The sequence below is a fragment of the Cucumis sativus genome, chromosome 4 (genome assembly GCF_000004075.3).
Source record: "Cucumis sativus cultivar 9930 chromosome 4, Cucumber_9930_V3, whole genome shotgun sequence".
NCBI lineage: Eukaryota > Viridiplantae > Streptophyta > Magnoliopsida > Cucurbitales > Cucurbitaceae > Cucumis > Cucumis sativus.
Genome location: NC_026658.2, coordinates 26,687,771 through 26,707,546, shown reverse-complemented (window position 1 = coordinate 26,707,546; position 19,776 = coordinate 26,687,771). Strand labels below are relative to the sequence as shown.

The 19,776-nt window shown below is 39.4% G+C and overlaps 2 protein-coding genes across 10 annotated transcripts in view; both read left to right on the top strand.

Moving 5' to 3' along the window:
• LOC116403315 (NAD-dependent malic enzyme 2, mitochondrial-like) overlaps positions 1-19,776 on the top strand; it is a 101,600-nt gene that overhangs the window by 8,238 nt on the left and 73,586 nt on the right. The gene's annotated exons all lie outside the window — the stretch shown is intronic.
• The window catches only part of LOC116403313 (sphingoid long-chain bases kinase 2, mitochondrial-like), a 69,974-nt gene that overhangs the window by 47,497 nt on the left and 2,701 nt on the right, over positions 1-19,776 (top strand). For 4 of the 9 annotated variants that reach the window (XM_031883969.1, XM_031883972.1, XM_031883970.1 and 1 more), the window contains one exon: positions 8,439-8,492. The gene's annotated coding sequence lies outside the window, so the exon portion shown is untranslated. Of the gene's footprint in view, positions 1-8,438; positions 8,508-8,899; positions 9,021-11,107; positions 11,252-15,362; positions 15,619-15,860; positions 15,923-19,776 lie in introns of those variants that run through there. The other 5 variants (XR_004216006.1, XR_004216007.1, XR_004216008.1 and 2 more) reach the window with 5 other exon arrangements.

Here is a 19,776-nt window from a genome sequence, read left to right as displayed (position 1 = left end):
ATTTCTTTTAGCGCTATGTAATGGTAGTCAGGTATAGTAGTCATGCCTTTGCTCTAGCTTATATATTCATGTCTATGTTACTTTCACACTTCTATTTATTAATTTCATGAAGTCAGTGGGTTTGCAAAATGAAAGAATCGTCATCCTTTTTAAACCACTAGTCCTAATGTTTCAAATGAATTTTCCAATTTCTTTTTGGGCTGATGTTTCCATAGCCCGTTTCTTAACAAATTGCATGCCCTCTTCCATTTTTAAGGGTGAGATACCTTTTTGTATCTTATGCCCCAAACAACATTTGTTTCTCATTCCACCCAAAATAATTGGTTATACTTGATTTGTCCAAGACGTTCGGCCTCAACATACAAAGTTGGATCCAAAGACCTTAAAATATATCTTTTTGGTTATTCTCGTGTTCTTTGAACATTCCTCCTTTTATTCCTCACCTTCTTTCTCTTCGAATATGAGTCGAGGGAGTATCAAGAGTCAAAGGATGATTTCTTTATCTACAATGTTATCTCTCCTTCTAATCCTCTTTGTGGTTCATCTTCACGTGTGTTTACTTCTATTTGTCAACCCATCACTGAAGTCTATGATCGACGACAACCTTCTTCAATTCCATGCCCTACCCCTAAGGCTTCTTCGTCATTGGATCCAGAAATGAGTGATGATCTTCCTATTGCTCTTCGTAAAGGTAAACTTAAGTGTGCTCATCTTATTTCCTCTTCTGTTTCATATAACCATTAGTTGTCTTCTGCATGTTCTTTCATTGCATCATTAGAGTTTGTATCATTAAGCCTATTCTCATCTTGGTTGGTGTGTTGCAATGGTGGAGGAGATGATTACTTTAGATGATAATTGTACTTGGGATTTAGTTTCTCTCCCTGCACGAAAAAAGTATATCAGTTGCAAATGGGTGGTTACAATTAAAGTTAATCCTGATGGTTTTGTCGCTCAATTAAAAGTACACCTTGTAGTGAAAGGCTACGCACAAACATGGCGTTAACTATGCTGATACTTTTTCTCGAGTAGTAAAAATGACATTTGTGAGGTTGTTTATTTCACTAACTTCAATCAGTCACTGGCCTTTACATCAGCTTGATATTTTTGAAAAGGAGGTGTAATTATGAGTCAATAAAAAGGACCTGATCATGTTGAGGAAGGAGACCCAACCTTGTCTGGTTTCTCATGAGTAGATGGATGAAGGATTGTATTCCAGAGAAGTTTCGAGCAACACACCTCAGAAACCAATCAGATGGGGTTCAGAATTTGGATAGCTTTGTTGTTTCGGTTTCATCACTCGCATATTTGTTGAAAAACTTCCAGTTTGGTTCTTTTACAAGAACATCTATTGAATCAATGAACCACTCTAATTGGATCTTGGATAAAGTGAGGATTTTTTGGAAGTCTACATCTTCAATATTGAACCTCCCCTTTTCGAACTAGATACAGTAGAAAGTGTCTACCATTTTTCAACTTTTGACTTCCATTTCTGAAAAAGATGGAGTTGTAACTCCCCGGGTTTGGCGTTGCCGTCGACGTCACCGTGAGAAGGTGTGGCCGGAATGAAGAGAGAAGAGGGTGGGTGAGAGGAGAGGAGAGGTTCAATATTTGTTTCCAACTTTTTTACATCAGCTTGATATTAAAAGTGCATTTTGTTAGGATCCCACCTAATAAGGATTACCTCAAGAAGAAAAGATGAACTCAAGAATACTTAAAAAACATCCAAACATGAAATATATATTAGAAGATCTTAGTAACAAGTAACAAGTAACCCTAGCCTTTTGAGAGGGTTAGACTCTCCTAAGGTTCCCTTACAAGGAAAACTTTCTCAAAATTCTTCACCTCTCTCCAACCCCTCTCCCACTATTTATAACAAAAAGAACTAACCAACTTACCATCTATTTACTATATGACCTTACTAACAACCATTTTCATTTTCTCCTAATAATCCACTATTTTTCTATCTAGGGTCCTTACATTACTCCGCCCTTCGAAGACACCTTGTCCTCAAGGTGTGCTTACAAACTACAAACCTTGAACTCTCTACCATACCCCTGCCATCTCGGAAGAAATTTTATTCAGCTTTGCCTTGAAATTCTATTGGGTTGTAATAATTACACTTGCATGCATCCAACCCTTTAGACTCCAAGAACTTCCCCAATCTTCATTCTTCTCACACGGAAAGTGATCCCAATTAACCAACTGCCATTCCCTGAGCCTAATTCCATGCCACTTGCATTTTAATTTGAAGCTCTTCCTCTCTAATGGGCTAAGCCCACAATTAACTTTATGACCCCATCCCCAAATCAATTTCACGGCCCATACACCATCTTTCTTAGAATTACCAATGAGCTTCAGGCAATTCCTATCCATTTTCAAGTTACATTTCAGCCACACTAACAAATGGGTCTCAATGAATTTAGCAAATTCAAGCACATTAATTTCCTTTCTTTCTTTATGAAGGCTGTATTTCTTTGTTATCATCTCATGTTTGGCCCACCATCCATATTCCAATAGGATTTCCACTTCCTTAGATAAAGCCGTCAATTTATTTTTCTTTGAGGTATAATGGGCCTCATCCCTTACTTTTGCAATCAGCCCAAAAAGCAACATTTTGGCCCACTTTTGATTAAATTCTTTCCCTAATTTCCATCCCACGTGATATACTTTAACCATTGAGGTTTGCATGTGCCAATCCTTCTCCTAGCCTCCACTTTGTTTTCCTGGCCATTTATTAGGAATTTGATCCCCAATTTCTCCACCTAAGCCAAGCCCATTTGAGAAAATCTGGCCCTTTTCATTTAATTTCAGCCCACTAAACAAATCATAACTACTATTGTCTCTAATTTTTCGCCTTAACGTCTGACGCTTCACGTGGGTTGAAGAATCGTTTTTCTTCAAGAAATCTTCCCCCTCCTTTCTGAATTTTTTTTGTCCGTAGCTGCTCACTCCCTCTGCAAATATCAAAGCATTCTTCCCGACAATTTCCGATCTCACTTGCAGCCTCGTTGCTATCCGCGTTCCGACAAACTCCCTTTGTGCCTTAGGTCGACTACCTCCAACGCACCCTGTCTCCATCTCCTCTTCCTGTAACTGGACTTTTCGACAATCCATCTTCTTCTTTTTTTGGCCACCGGTGACCGACTCAGAATCTTTCCTCCGCCGCGGTTTCTGTTCATCCCCGCCTCGATTTTCTGTCACAACCCAATATGTTTCCATTCGCCAGCCTCTCTATGATCCCTGTACTAATTCCATTGCCATTTTCTTCCTTGTCGTTACCCATTCTATCTTACTCCGATGACCTTCGAAATTCCTTTATTCATCTTCTTCATTGCCTAGCTTCCTCATCCCTTCCCTACTTTGATATAACTCGCATGCCACAAAAGAAAGGCAAGGAAAGTAACGTACCTCAACAAAATCTTGGCCTATATATATGATCAGCCTCTCAATGTTGCCACTCCAATGAGCCGTTTCTTCTATTTTCACAGATCGTATCCAGGTCGACTTGTTCCACATAGGTACTGTTTGATTCTTCTTTTTGTTTTCTTCACTACCACCAAGTATCAATGATCGCTTCCTCAATCGTTTCTTTGCCTTCCTTCTCATCCATAGTGTTTGCCTCCTTTCCCATGCTTCCGCCTTCTCTGCTCGGTGTTTCCATTTCCACCAAGTGTTTGTCTCTGACCACCCCACCCTTAGTCGTCGGCCATGGGAATACACAGTTAGATTTGGCTTCCTCTTCCCTTCATCTTTTTCATGGTCGTTCTTCGATTCCTTCATCTTCAAGTCATTGTTCCATTTTTGTTTTTCTTCAACTTTAATTTTTTCTAGTTTCTTCTCCGCTCTTTCTTTATCTCTTTGCAGCCCTTCAGAAAGCGTTTGATGTATTGTTTTAGCACTCCTCTCTATTCTTTTTGCCTTGCAATCCACAATCCATTTCTGCATATGCTCCCATGTCCATGGAGTTTCTCCCCTCTCATCCACCTCAAGTTTGCAATTAGCAGCCCATTTAAGTGCTTGCTCCCAAGTCCCTCTCTCAACTGCGGTCGAGTCTTCTTCCATCTTTCCTTTCATTTTCAACACCGATCCCTCCGACGTAGCAGATTCTTCCCGTCGGCAACTAACATTGTTTTCTCGTAATTCCTCTGCCAGCCTTTCGATGCTTTTGGACAACTCCAAAGTTACATCTTTAAGTTCCCTAATGTCCTTCTCATTCTTCTCCAACCTCTCCTCCATTTGTTTTTGCATCCAAGCCCGTGTCATCCCCAAGATGTTACGGCTCTGATACCAATTTGTTAGGATCCCACCTAACAAGGATTACCTCAAGGAGAAAAGATGAACTCAAGAATACTTAAAATACATCCAAACATGAAATATATATTAGAAGATCTTAATAACAAGTAACAAGTAACCCTAGCCTTTTGAGAGGGTTAGACTCTCCTAAGGTTCCCTTACAAGGAAAACTTTCTCAAAATTCTTCACACCTCTCTCCAACCCCTCTCCCACTATTTATAACAAAAAGAACTAACCAACTTACCATCTATTTACTATATGACCTTACTAACAACCATTTTCATTTTCTCCTAATAATCCACTATTTTTCTATCTAGGGTCCTTACACATTTCTTCATGGTGATCCTCAAGAAGGGGTGTATATGGAGCAACCACTAGGGTTTGTTGCTCAGGGGAAGAATGGAAAGGCGTGTCGCCTTTGTAAATCTTTGGATGGACTAAAACATAGTCCACAGGCTTGGTTTGGAAAATTTATTAAGGTGATCGAAAGTTTTGGAATGCAAAAGAGCACGTTAGATCATTCAATCTTTTTTAAAAGATCCGAGAGTGGGGTGATCCTAATCGTAGTATATGTTGATGCAATTGTGGTTGTTGGTGATGATGCTTTAGATGTCCAGTCCCTGAAGACTTTTCTCTATTGCCAATTCCAAATAAAAGATTTGAGCATGTTGAAATACCTCCTAGGAATTTGAGGTAAAAACAGGCAAGAAAGCAATACTATTATCACAGAGAAAATATGGACTTGTTGACTGAAACATGGAAGGTAGGTGCCAAGCCATGTAGTACCCCAACGATGCCTAACTTATAGCTCACAAAAGATGGAGAATTGTTGAAAGATCTTCAAAGATATAGGAGGTTAGAGGGAAAACTTAATTACCTTCCAGCGAATCGACTCGACATAGCCTATTTAGTGAGTATTATGAGCCAGTGTATGTCATGCCCTAAAGTTGATCATTCAGCTGCTTTGGAATGATTCAGTGTTATCTGAAGGCTGCTCTCGGGCATGATTTTATTATATAAGGATTATAGTCATACTAATATTGAATGTTTCTCAGATGTTAATTGGTAAAATCTAAAGAAGACAAAAGATCAACTTCAGGATATTTTGTTTTTGTTGGTGGCAATTTGATGTCTTGGAAAAGTAAGAAACAAAATGTGGTGTCACATTCAAGTGCATAATAAAAAATATAGAGCAATTGCACAGTTTTTGTGTGAATTGGATATATCAAATTGATTTGGATATATCAACTTTTTTACTATTGTTGAGTTGGGATTTGAAATCACCACACCAGCAAAATTGTGGTGTGATAATCAAGCAGCACTTGATATCGCATTTAATCCGGTGTTCCATGAAGTTAATGACAATTCTATCACTGGTTCTTTTTGTTCTATATCAAGTTCAATAGCTTTTACCTCAAGTTCCTCTGTACGATCATCCTCTTCCACTACTTCCAATTCCTCCCCATTTGCTTGAACAACTAACACTCTGAGTTCCTTCTGATCCTTCACCTTACATCTATGGCCTGCACAAAATTTTTCCTCACAACAAAAGCAGAGCCCTTTCTCACGTCTGGCTTGAAACTCAGCATCACAAAAAGTCGTCTTGATGGTCCATGTGTTATTTGAATGGTTGGTGATGGCCTTTGGCTTATCCAATGCACCGAGCACCTTCATGAGGTTGATGAACCAGGTGCTCGTTTCTAAACCAGTTCATAGTGGTTTACTTTGATGACATCCTCTTGTACAACAATAGTACTGAAGACCACATTCAGCACTTAAGAAAATTGTTCCAAGTCCTGGCCGAAACTGAACTGTACATTAATCCAAAGAAACGTACATTCCTCACCAAGGAAATTGTCTTTCTCGGCTTCGTAATCAAAGAAGGAAAAGTAGGTATGGAACCAAAGAAGACAGAAGCCATAAAGTCTTGGCCAATACCAACCTCCATCAAGGAGGTACAAGCCTTCCTTGGCTTGGCATCCTTTTACAGAAGATTCATCAGAAACTTCAGCTCAATAGTGGCCCCCTTAACCGACTGCCTAAAGAAAGGGAACTATAAGTGGAACGAAGAGCAACAGCAGAGCTTTGAAGAGATAAAAAGAAGACTAACTTCCAGCCCTATTCTACAGTTGTCGAACTTCGCATCACCCTTTGAAGTAGCTGTTGATGCTTGCGGAACCGGAATTGGAGCCGAGTTATCACAGCAAGGCCACCCTATTGAATACTTCAGTAAGAAGTTGAGCACAACAAGACAGTCCTGGAGCACTTACGAACAAGAGCTTTATGCCCTTGTCCGAGCACTCAAACAGTAGGAACATTACCTCCTATGCAGGGAATTTGTACTCCTAACGAACCGCTTCTCTTTGAAAGATCTCTAGTCACAAAAGAATATTACTCGGATGCACGCACGATGGATCTCCTTCCTACAAAGGTTCGACTTTGTCATTAGGCACCAAAATGGTAAGGAGAACAAGGTGGCAGATGCACTATCCAGGAAGAGCTCCTTACTCACTATTCTATCCATGGAGATCGAGGCATTCAAACACTTACCTAACCTATATGGGGAAGACGTTGACTTCGCCATGACATGGACCAAATGCAGCCACTACACCAAGGCGGAAGACTTCCATATAATGGAAGGATATCTATTCAAAGGAGATCAGTTGTGTATCCCACACACATCACTTCTAGAAGCACTACTAAAAGAGGCTCATTCAGGAGGATTGGCTGGACACTTCGGGCAGGATAAAACTTTTGAAATAATCTTTAAGAGATACTACTGGCCTTAATTAAGAAGATACTGTAACAACTTTATTAAAAGGTGCCCTATTTGCCAAAGAGCTAAAGGTTCAAGTATAAACGCAGGCCTGTACTCACCATTACCTACCCCAATTTCCATTTGAGAAGATCTATCAATTGATTTCGGGCTCTGATTACCAAAAACTCAAAGGCAGTATGACTGAGTCATGGTTGTAGTCGACAGATTCAGTAAAATGGCACACTTTGTGGCTTGTAAGAAGTCAAATGATGCCACCTACATAGCTAATTTATTCTGTCGAGAGATAGTTCGGCTGCACGGAGTACCAAAGACCATTGTTTCTAATCGGGATGTCAAGTTCCTAAGCCATTTCTGGAAGACATTATGGAGCAAATTTGACACAACCTTGAATGAAATATAGCACAACATCACACCCTCAAACAGATGGCCAAACAGAAGTTACAAATAGAACTGTCGACAACTTAATATGCTGTCTTAGTGGATCCAAACCAAAACAGTGGGACTTAGCTCTTGCACAGTCAGAATTCGCCTTCAACAATATGAAGAATAGATCAACCGGCAAATGTCCATTTGAGGTCGTATACACAAAACAGCCAAGACTAACAACCTTTGACCTAGCATCACTCCCCACAACTATTGACACTAGCTCAGAAGCAGAAAAGATGGTAGAAAAGATTCAGAATTTACACGAAGAAGTCCATAACCACCTAAAAGAATCAACTCAGTCCTACAAAAAGGCAGCAGACAAAAAGAGAAGACAAGCTACCTTTACTGAGGGAGACTTAGTAATGATTCACCTCAGAAAAATTCGATTTCCAACTGGAACACAAACTGAAAGACAGACAATTAGGACCATTTCGTGTCCTAGAAAAGATTTGAGATAACGCTTACAGAATTGAACTACCACCAGACTTGCACATTCATCCTATTTTTAACGTGGCAGACCTGAAACAGTACTATGCCCCAGATGATTTCTGCCTTGTCAACTAAGTCACTCGGGTCGAGTTCCATGCTAGGGGGTGGAATGATGTAATATAGAATGCCATGGCTAAACAGCTGTAGTTAGTTAGTAAAACAGTTTAAATAATTAAACTGTTTAGCTGTTAAGACTGCAATTAAAACTGTTTCATAAAAACAGTTATTTCAACTACTTGTAACTACTTACAATCCTCAATATATACTCCATCTCTTAGCCACTATTGGTGGAGAATTCATTGTGAAAAACTAAGTCCAACTTGAATTACATCAGTTTATTAAGTCTGTTGATTTGTGGATGAACTAAAACATATACATCTTTTCTAAAAAGGATAAAAAAAACTTGCATAAGTTTTCATTTTCACAACTCTATGATTTGTGATCAATGCAGCAAGGAGCAGCTGGCAAACAAATTTCTTTATGCCATAAATGCGGATGCTGGTTTTGATCTAAGCTAATGGTAAGTCGTACCCTGCTCAATATTCCTTCTATTCTCCACTTCATCCTTCGCCTTGGCCATAATTTCCAATCATACATGGAATTTACTTTGGTTGATTATTTTTTTCTTTCTTTTGGATAAGGATATCCTGGTCTTGCCCTTATCATGGAAGATTCTTGTATATCTTTCATCCCATACTTTGGTTGAATTTTGGAACATTAATGTATCGCCTGACATTCATAAATACACTGTCATAATTTTAAATCTGCTGTCTTCCTACATTATGCATGTTTTTCTGTTATTGAAGATGCTGCCCGGTTGTGCTAAAAGTTCTCAGTCACATTCTAAATTTTTCTTTAGTTCTCAAGCAGTCATGTTAAAAGATCTCAATCACATTAAGTGATTTTTGACAGGATGTTGTTGTTTTACCCTTCTTCTTGTTGATATACCTTTCGTAACATCCTTTCATCCCTAATCTCATCCTCGACCACAACCACTGCTTTGACCACGATCGTCTCTCCGAAGATTTGTGAGGTATGTTCTTGGATTGGTTTGACATTCTACTTTTCTCCCATTCTCAATAAATACTAATCACCGCTTCATCTCTAATCTCATCCTCGGCCATGCCCTGATTTTGTCTAATTTTGTTTTCTGTTATTTTGTGAAATTCTTATTTTTCTTGTGATCTTTACATGTAGAGATAGGAAGAAATATCATGCTCCAAATACTAGTCCTTATGTTTCAATTGGCGTTAGATTTATTTATGTGTCCCAAGAAAATCGATCACATTGCACGATACCTTGAGCTCCTTCGGTAAAATCTGAATCAAAAGTGCCTCCACTACTCATTGTAAACATTGATCAGTCGATTAAGGATCCTCTAGAATCTGATCTTAATACCGCTTTCAGACAAGGGAGGATTTAATTACTGAGAAACAAGTCTCTTTATTTCCCTCACAAGCTCGACAATGTGAAGTTCCAGATCGCTTGAAGTCAATTGTTGAGCAATGTGGAACTACTTTGGTTTGAGTATAGAATAACTTGATCTTGGTTTTTCAGCCAATTATCTTTTAGGTTTGTTTTAGTGGATCACATGAGGTTCGACGAATGCTTTTATTATTTTGGCCCTCTAAAGTTCTTATGAAATATTCTGGTTCTAGTCACTCACTCAAGATCGAAGGATGACTTGGGAGGGATATTTTTTTCAACAAAGCTGCATTGTTGTTAGCTCTCCCTTGGTGTTTCCTTCCATCTAGTTTGAAGTTTTTAGTCTGCAATTTTCAGCTGATTTTGGGCTTCTTGTTGAAAGGTTTTAAGTTCGCTTTGTTCTCAGTTTTCTATTGTTTTCTCAGGATTTTGATTGTTTTGTTCAATTTGTCTGTACTTTTGTTTTGGTCATTCTTTTCGCTCTTAGTATAATTCTCCTATAGTTTGAGCATTAGTCTCTTTTTTACTTACATCTTTAATAAAAAGGGTTGTCTCTGTTTCAAAAAAAAATATGAACAATTATTTTCAGAAAAAGGCGCCTGATTAATATGTTTGTCAAATTTCGAGAAGAGGGATATAAGGACTAATTTTTTATAGCAAAAGTTAATCATAGATTAACAGTTGGGGAGTAATTTTAAGAAAATAAAATAACCTCTCTGAATTCTATACCTCTACATTGTGAAAATTGAGGCTAAATGACGGGGTTCTGACCAAGTATACATTTATATTAAGTTTCTTCTCTCAAAGCTTATAAAATACATGCCAATTGACATAAAAATGAAGAAAACTTAATGATAAAAAGACTTGGTGGGTTGGGTCCAAAAGTTTTCTTACCCCAACCCATGAACCCTAGATAGTTTTATGTCGCAAGTTGGTAAAGATGGAGTTACTGTACAAAATAATTCCTTTGAGGTAGTTTGGGTTTGATTATCACTCACATTGAGGAATGCAACCGTACATGGCTGATCCAAATTGCCACATCAGCTAAAAGTACTACCTTTAGGAACTAGTTCGAAGTTTCATTCTTTCATAATAAGAATCATAACTTTTCATGAATATGTGAAAAGTTACATTGTAATTCCAACCTTCGAAGGACCAAGTATTTAAACAACAACAACTCTCCCAGCATATTTTCGAAGAGATTTTTGGAATTGGTTTCAGAACAAGCTTATCTTTTATTTTTGATTGAATACAACAAATATATTTATGTTTATATGCTGAGGAAGCAAGGCTATTCAAGGTAGCTTCTCATCTAAGATATATTGATGTCTATCCAATGAGAGGAGTTTGGCATCCTAAGAATCCCGAGAAGACTTTAGTCTTTGCTCATTGGGATTTCTAAATGGAAAAGCTCAGAGTATTTCTTCAATTTATTTTTTGTTACCTGTATATAAGTTAGAAAGGACCATTCCTAGAGTAATAAATTAGAGCTTCTTTAGTAGGAAAGAAAAAGATTAATAAACTCTATAGGTTGTTGATGAAATATTAAATGATATTAAAATGAGTGATTTCTATTGCCTTCTCTGAATCTGTAGAACCACTTTTCATTTCACATGGGAGGACTATTTGTTATATTCTTTATATTAGAATATTGAATTAATTAGAAAGTTGACTTTGATTTTCTTTTCCATTCAGACAGTTCCATTAGGTTATGGGCACTAAGTGGTGAAACATTGATGGAGATGGTTGGTGACACTTCCATTGTGTATTCAGTGGATTCACATGCTTCCGAAGTCATTGTTAGTGGGAGTGAAGATTGTTCGGCAAAGATATGGAAAGGTTAATACTTCAATCTATAGGAGTTCGTCAGTTTTTGTTATTCCTTTCTTCTTCTTCTAGCGTGGAGTTATAGACCACTATATCGTCCAGATAGACCACCACAAACTTGTTAAGGTATTCATGGAAGACCTGGTTCATTAGCGTACAGAACGTTGCAGGCGCATTGGTAAGACCAAATGGCATGACAAGGAACTCGAACGCCCCATACCTCGTAACGCATGTGGTTTTGGGCTCATCCTCTTTGGCAATTCTTACTTGATAATAGCCCGATCGCAGATCTAGCTTCGAGAAATACTTTGCTCCATGAAGGCGATCAAACAGGTCATTGATTATTGGTAGCGGATATCTGTTGCGGACCGTGATCTTGTTTAGGGCGTGGTAGTCGATGCACAACCGCATACTTCCATCGTTCTTCTTCTGGAAAAGGACTGGAGCTCCATATGGAGCTTTTGCAGGCCTCACAAATCCTGCGTTCAGCAGTTCGTCCAGTTGTTTCCGAAGTTCGGCCAACTCAGCGGCGCCATACGATAAGCATTCTTCGCAGGCGGCTTTGCCCCTGGCAGCAATTCGATCTCATGGTCGATCATTCTCCACGGAGGCAATGATTTCGGCAGGCTGTCTGGCATCAGATCCTTGTACTTCTCTAAGACACTCAGGATGTCTTTGGGGACTGTTTCCCTTGAGCTTTCCAACGACTCCAGTGGGATAGCCATAAAGGTTAAATCGTCACGAGCAAGGCCTTTCTTCAACTGCATAGCCGAGATCATCTATATCCCATATGGCTGACGAATCTCCGTTTGAACAACAGTAGGCGTTGTTCCAGTAATCACTAGACATTTGGCTAGTGGCATTGGTATGACTTGATGCTCAAGTAGAAACTCCATACCTAGTACCACGTCGAAGTCATCCATCTTTGCAACCACCAAATCTATGGGACCGCTCCACTCTCCCATCCTCATGGTCGTTCGTTTTACCAACCCGACGATAGGTAGGGCAACTGAGTTCACGGCCTTCATTTTTTCTGCGTCTTTCTTCCAACGGAGATTCAGTCGTCTGGCTTCCGCTTCTGCAATGAAGTTATGAGTAGCACCAGAATCCACCATAGTGCTCTTGGGTGGCTTCTGGTTGACCCAACAGTCTACGTACATGAGACCATTCTTTGCCTGTCCACTGGTCTCCCCCATCTTCTTCTGGAGCGATGACAGAAACTTTAAGGCCTCCATCCGAGGATTCTCACCCTCTTCTATCAGTCCAACGTCTCCTTCAGTCTGACTCAATCTATCATCTGAGTCCGAGGCTAGGGTAGCTTGAAAAGCGTTGAAGGCGGTACGGTTGGGGCACTCTCTGGCAAGATGGGGCCCTTTACATATGAAACAACTGATGGAACGACCGGAGTTGTTCTGATTGTTTGGTCCTCGCCAGTTGTTTCCTGTATTCGCTTGGAAGGGCTTGCGATCTCCACCTTGTCGCTTGTCTCCCTCTGCAGTCTTCGGGGAATTTGGGCGGTTGTTTCTGTTTCCTCCAGAGGAGGAAGCTTGATGTCGTCTTGCATCTTGAGATTCGCTAGATAAGTCAAACAACCGTTCAGCCACTGCGTATGCTGACGTGAGGTCTTGAATTCGTTTCTCATACAACTTGGTCCTAGCCCACGGCTTCAAGCCCTCGACAAAACATAAAACTGTCTTTCTCGGTCATGTCGCGTATGTCCAACATCACCCCCGCAAACTGTTTCACGTAGTCCTGAATGTTTCCCGTGTGCTTCAATTCACGCAGCTTCCGTCGGGCTAGAATTTCGACATTCTCAGGGAAAAATTGCGAACGAAGTTCTCCTTTTAGGGCATCCCACGTGTCGATTGTGCAACGCCCTTCTTGAATGTCCATGTATCGACCTCCACCATAACTTCGCATCTTCTGACAGATGCATGGTTGCCAACGTCACCTTGGCCTCTTCAGTAATTGTGTTCGTGGCTTTGTAATACTGCTCGACATCAAAGATGAAGTTTTCCAATGCCTTGGCATCTCTCGCCCCACAGAAGGGCTTGGGCTCAGGAACCTTGATTCTGCCCACAGGAATGGCTCCTCCAGCTGGAGCCTGGTTTGCTAGTTCTCGTATAGTAAGGTTCACCCTCGTGTTTACCTATGCGAGCTCATTCCTCACGACATCGAGGGTTGCTCGAAAATCCTCTGTCATGCCGTTGATCATCTCCAACATGTTCTTTTGCGAGTTATCAAGCTCCATAACTCGTTCTTCCATCTGGGCAATAGAGCCCGATGAACTGGCCCCAAGCTCGTAGGCGACATTTCCCGTTTCATTACTCGGGACTCTAGAGTGTCGACTCTAGTCAGTAACTCTTGGATGGGTAGTCCGTCAAGGCGATCGGACACGGCTTCAATGCCATCAGCTTTCTTGGCAATATCCTCAAGCCGCTGTTCCAAGAACCGGATGGAATCAGGAACTTCCACCAGGTAGAGCATCTGCTCTTCGATTCCCACAAGTCGCTCATCATGGGTCTTGCTAGACTGTTTCGCCACCGACATCTTTCTGTCACGCACTGTCAACTAGCCAACCTGGCTCTGATACCACTTGTCACAATCGTAATTCTTCAAACACGATGTGAACGATTGTGCGGCACTTGTTCTAGCTCGACGAACAAGTCAGCCGATCAAAATCCACAAATCGCGGACAACTTTAACACATGCTTCAACCTCCCCTCACGTTCTTGGAAAATATTTTTAGAAAACGTGAAAGATGATTAAATTGATTGAAAACATTGTTAAAACAAGCATTGAAGACTGTCAATTGCAATAAGAAAGCATAGATTGCAAAGAGTACGACAAGGCTTGGGCGGGGATTCAACAGGTATGCCTCCCCTATAGTACATTTTTAACATTTTCATCTCTGGTAGGCTTGCATATGAAAATGCCGAAACGTCACACCCAAGCATATCGACTTGAAATTTAAAGCAACTACCTAAACTACATACAAGACATAAAGACAAGATAAATTGGGGCTAATCGGAGCATACGGCCATAGGTAAACACACCTTGGACAAGTATGTCCGTTACACTAGGCCTCCAATCACCCAAGTTTACCAAAGGAGGGGTAAAAATAAAAATTCCACCTAGACAACATGGTTGTTAGGATGACCAGTGGTCCTAACAACACGTGGCAGCAGCAGAAAGGGAATATATATATAGGCGTTTTTTGCTAGGGCTGATTATCTTGGTTATTATGTATTTTGAATGAACGTTGTTCATTGGGGAGAGAGCAGCCCTCTTACTTGGTTGAAGCTTATGATTCCATATTGAATATATATACACACATATATCAGCTTCTCTCCATTGTACTGTGTGTTTGTGAGTGTGCTGGAAATATTCTTTGTATTTGTGTGGGTGTGGGTTGAATCTTTTGCAGGTGAAACAAGAACCTACCAGGGGGGACCACTTTGGTAGGGCCGGGAGTTAGAGGAAAGAGATAAAAGAAAGGAAGCTACAGAGGGAGGGGGTATGGAACTTTGAGGAAGGAAATCTACATTACTCCTTGAGAGAGGGAAAGCAGAGGGTCCAAGTTCATCTTTGAATTGTTCTTGAGTCTTTTATTTGGTTGCTATTAGTTTGAGTAATTTTTGCTTTGAATCTGTAATCGCGATCAATACTCTATTGATCCACGAAGAGTCTCAATAATTCGTGTAAGTTTTCATATTATATCAACATATACGAACACTGCTGTGGTGTTCTATCATAATTCTGAGATACTGAGCTTCGTTTAAGATCCTTCACTGTGGCCAAACCGAGTTTGTGAGTTGAACCTTTCATGTATTTATGAGAAATGTTTCTCTATCTATTTGAAGTCTGTTTGATGGAGCATTTGGTTGGGAAGAGATGACTAACTTTTAGTGGAAAGGCGAAGGACTGGTGAAGCCCTGAAGGGGTGTTGAAGTTGGCTAAAGTTTATGTGTTGAATTGAATTTCTTTAAGAGAGTGGGTTTTTTTTTTTTTTTTTTGTAGCTTGATTTTTAAATTTGAATTATGTTTATTATACTATAATTATTTATAAACCCTAAACCCTAATAGCATTTTAGTATCACGAAGTTGGATTATTTTGTTGCAGATGGAATTTGTGTCTAGAGCATTGAGCATCCTGGTTGCGTTTGGGATGCCAAGTTTTTGGAAAATGGAGATATTGTCACAGCTTGTTTAGATGGAGTAGTACGTGTCTGGACGGCAGAACAGGAAAGAATTGCTGATCCCCAAGAATTGGAGTTATTTGCTTCAAGACTGTCTCAGTATAAGTTGAAGAGGTGCCCCACAACAGCTGCCACACACACACACACACACTCACAAAGAGGAAGTTCCAAAATCCTTTGGTACATCTCTCTTTCTCTCTCTCTCTCTCTCTAACTTATTTTGACTTTTTGAGGCAAAAGCATGATTTTGAGCATATCTAAAATAATGTCAGTATAGAATATATTCTGTTCTGAGTATGATTTTAGCGACTTATGTACATCTTTAATTTATTTGTTCATACCTCATGATAATGTGCACTTTTATTCCTATGTTGACTGTTGGTCTTCTATTTGATAAGTTGTCTCTAATTTACTTGTGTTAGGAAGAGGGTTGGAGGATTGAAATTGGAAGAATTACCTGGGATGGATGCTTTACAAATTCCAGGTCTGGTTACACTATTCCATTTTAATAAGAAGCCAAGATGCTATCCGCTTCTATACCTTTTTCCTTTTACCCCTTAATTTCATGAATCTTTGTTGCAAAGTGGATGGGTGGCAAGGTTTTCTTTTTCTTGATATTTGTGAGATTCTAGGCCAGCTCACACACCCTCGACTAATCTCACGGGATAATCCGCTTGACCCTACAACATTTGGGTGTTAAGGAAACTCATAGGAAATTAATTTACAGCTGCCACACACACACACTCACAAAGAGGAAGTTCCAAAATCCTTTTGTTCATCTCTCTTTTTTTTTCTCTCTCTCTAGCTTATTTTGACTTTTTGAGGCAGAAGCATGATTCTGAGCATATCTAAAATAATGTCAGTATAGAATATATTCTGTTCTGAGTATGATTTTGCCGGCCTGTGTTATGTTTAACGCCTTTCTTTTTGCTTCTAGGCTGTACTGGAGCTTGTCATAATCTTCCCATGTTGCCTCATGAGGAGGGAGACCTTGCCATTTAATCAAAACCTCACAGCTTCCTCTTTTATTCTTCGAGTACCCAAATATTTCCTCCGGTATAGATTTACTCGTGAGTTTCAGTAACGTAAGGCAGCATGTCTGTCTGTACAAGTTGATGATCACCAACCATTTTTTTGAGTTGGGACACATGAAACACTGGATGGATGGAAGCGGATGCTGGCAACTCTAGCTTATACGCAACCAGTATGATGCGTTCCACAATCGTATAAGGCCCAAAGAACTTGGGGGATAGTTTCTCATTTTTCTTTTGTCGTAATGAGATCTGTCTATAGGGCCTAATCTTCAGGAAGACCATATCGCCAACTGCATACTCCACATCATGACGCTTCAAGTCTACGTTATTTTTCATCTTGTCTGTGCAACGAATTAGTGTTCTTTTAGGACTCCCAGAATTTCAACTCATGCCTTGAGCTATTCGTTTAAGGTAGTGTTTGGAGTGTCCCGGTCACCATAAAACATCAATGGTGGTGGCATACGTCCATAGATAGCCTGAAATGGAGTGACCCCTACGGATCTCTAAAAAGTAGTGTTGTACCAATATTCAGCCCAATGTATCCATTTTGACCATTCCTTAGGCCGTTCTCCACAAAAACATCGCAGATACGTCTCCACTCCCCTATTAACCACCTCAGTTTTCCCATCCGACTGAGGGTGATAAGCGGTGCTTCGATTTAATCGGGTGCCTGCCATTTTGAACATTTCTTGCCAAAAGTTGCTCAAGAATACCTTATCTCGGTCGGACACTATCGATTTGGGAAAGCCATGAAGTCGGACAATCTCCTTAACAAATATATTTGCTGAATCTGTCCACCACTACAAAGATGACTTCGAAACCATTCGATCTTGGTAAGCCCTCGATAAAGTCCATAGATATATCGCTCCAAATATTGTTTGGACTGTCCAGGGACAGCAGCAGTCCGGTGGGGGATAGTGCTAGGGAGTTGTTCTTCTGACATATTACACATTCCTCACAATACTTCTTAACATCCGCCTTCATTCCTTCCCAATATAGCTCACCAGTTGGTCGTTTGTATGTGCATAAAAATCCAGAATGGTCTCCAAGTACCGAATCATGGTAAGTATGTAGGATTGTGGGTATCAATGTAGATGTTTTGGACAGCACAAACTTATCCTTATATCTTAACATACCTTGTCGGATGGAGAATTTACCCTCTGTTCCTTCTTCCATTGCTTGTAGTTCTTCCATTATTTTGCTCAACTTTTCATCCGCTTCGACTTCCTTTTTAATCACCAGAATGTCAACCAATGTAGGAGCTGTTATGCTACCGAGGTTAACTGTAGGAGGCATCCAAGACAAGGCGTCTGCTGCTTTATTCTCCAAGCCGGGTTTGTAGACCACCTCAAATGAGTATCCCGTTAGCTTCGCTACCCATTTCTGATACTGAAGCTGTATCACTCTTTGTTGTAATAAGAACTTCAAGGATTTCTGATCGGTCTTCACAATAAATTTTCTTTCCAACAGATATGGTCGCCATCGTTGCACAGGCAAGATTACTGCCATTAATTCCCTTTCATATACAGGCTTGGCCCTATCTCTTAAGGCTAACGTATGGCTAAAGTATGCTATGGGGCGCTTGGCTTGGACGAGTACGACTCCTACCCTATATCTCGATGCATCTGTTTCCATTTCAAAGGTGGCATTGAAATCAGGCAACACCAAAACGGGCAGGGTCATCATGGCTTTCTGTAGTTGTTGGAGTGCCTCCTTAGACTCCTCAGTCCACTGGAATCCCCCTTTCCTAAGTAGTTGAGTCAATGGTGCGACAATGAAGCCATAGTGCTGAACGAACTTTCTTTAGTAACAGGTGAGGCCTAGTAATCCTCGTACCTCTCTTATATTACTGGGTATAGGCCATTCCCTGATTGCTCTGATTTTCTCGGGGTTCACTTCAACTTCTTGTCCTGAAATGATATGACCCAAATAATCAATACGTTCTTGCGCGAAGCTGCACTTCTTCTGGTTTGCATATAACTCATTCTTTCTCAGGATTTCCAATGCTAACCCAATGTGCTTCAGATGATTTTCCAAGTTCTCACTGTAGATTAGTATGTCGTCGAAAAATACTAATATGAACTTCTGCAAAAATGGTTTAAATATTGAGTTCATTAGAGCTTGGAAAGTGGATGTGGCATTAGTTAAGCCGAATGCCATAACCATAAATTCATAGTTTCCATCATGTGTTCGAAATGCTGTTTTTTCGATGTCTTCTCCACACATTTTGATCTGATGGAACCCCGCCTTTAAATCAATCTTTGAAAACCAGTTTGCTCCATTTAATTCATCGAAAAGCTCCTCAACCACCAGAATAGGGAATTTTTATCTTCAAAAAGTTCACCCAAATCAATGAATGAATAACCATGTTAATTGACTGGTTCTTTTTTTTTTTTATTTTGACATAATTACAACTAAGATGCACTTTTTTATTGAAAAGATACAAGTAAGAGGGTAAATTTTGAGTTTTCTCACTATATATGTTGCCAAAAAACCTGGTGTAAAGTGTAAGTATTTTCTTAATAATTTCATTTAAACCATGCTCAATTCTACGCAATATGAGTTTTGGTCCTTTATTATGAAAGTGCATATTTAGATTTGGTTACGAATGTTTTGTTTTATGAAAAAATCATTTGTGACTATTGTTTCAATCTTTTCAATTGAAACACGTGCACATATTCACGTGAAATATCTTAATTCTATTTAATTTTTAAATATGCTTTAGCATATAATAAACAAATATTATACAATATTAATGGTAAAATTATTATTTAAAAAAGAAAAAGAAATTCATTGTTGTAGTAATTAAATAATTGAATTAATGTATTAATATTTGATCCAATATTGTAATATATAGAATACGATAATTTTTTATTCTAATATGTCAATGTGAAATCACAAGAAATGATGCAATTTTTCACCATTCGTTACTACTTTGAATCAATTAAATCCCCTTTTGTGTGTGTTTGTTTTCTTTTGAACTTTGGGATTTCGTGACGTTTTTTTTTTCTAATGTGTAACTGCAAGAGTTTATTTTGTTTTTCTTTTACACGTACATTTTACATGTAAGTTTGGAGGAATCAATGCACCAATTTGATGTGTGTGCAACCATCTCCACTCTAAACAGAATGCATCGTATCTCGAAGATCAACTAGTCACATCCTATCAATATTAGTTACACATATTCAACATAAGGTTTTATTTTTTAAAATATAGAACTTTATTTTGTAAACTAAAAAATTGGAAAAATCTTCTTTCCAAACATTAAAATGGACACTTACAATAGAAAAGTCACAACTACGTT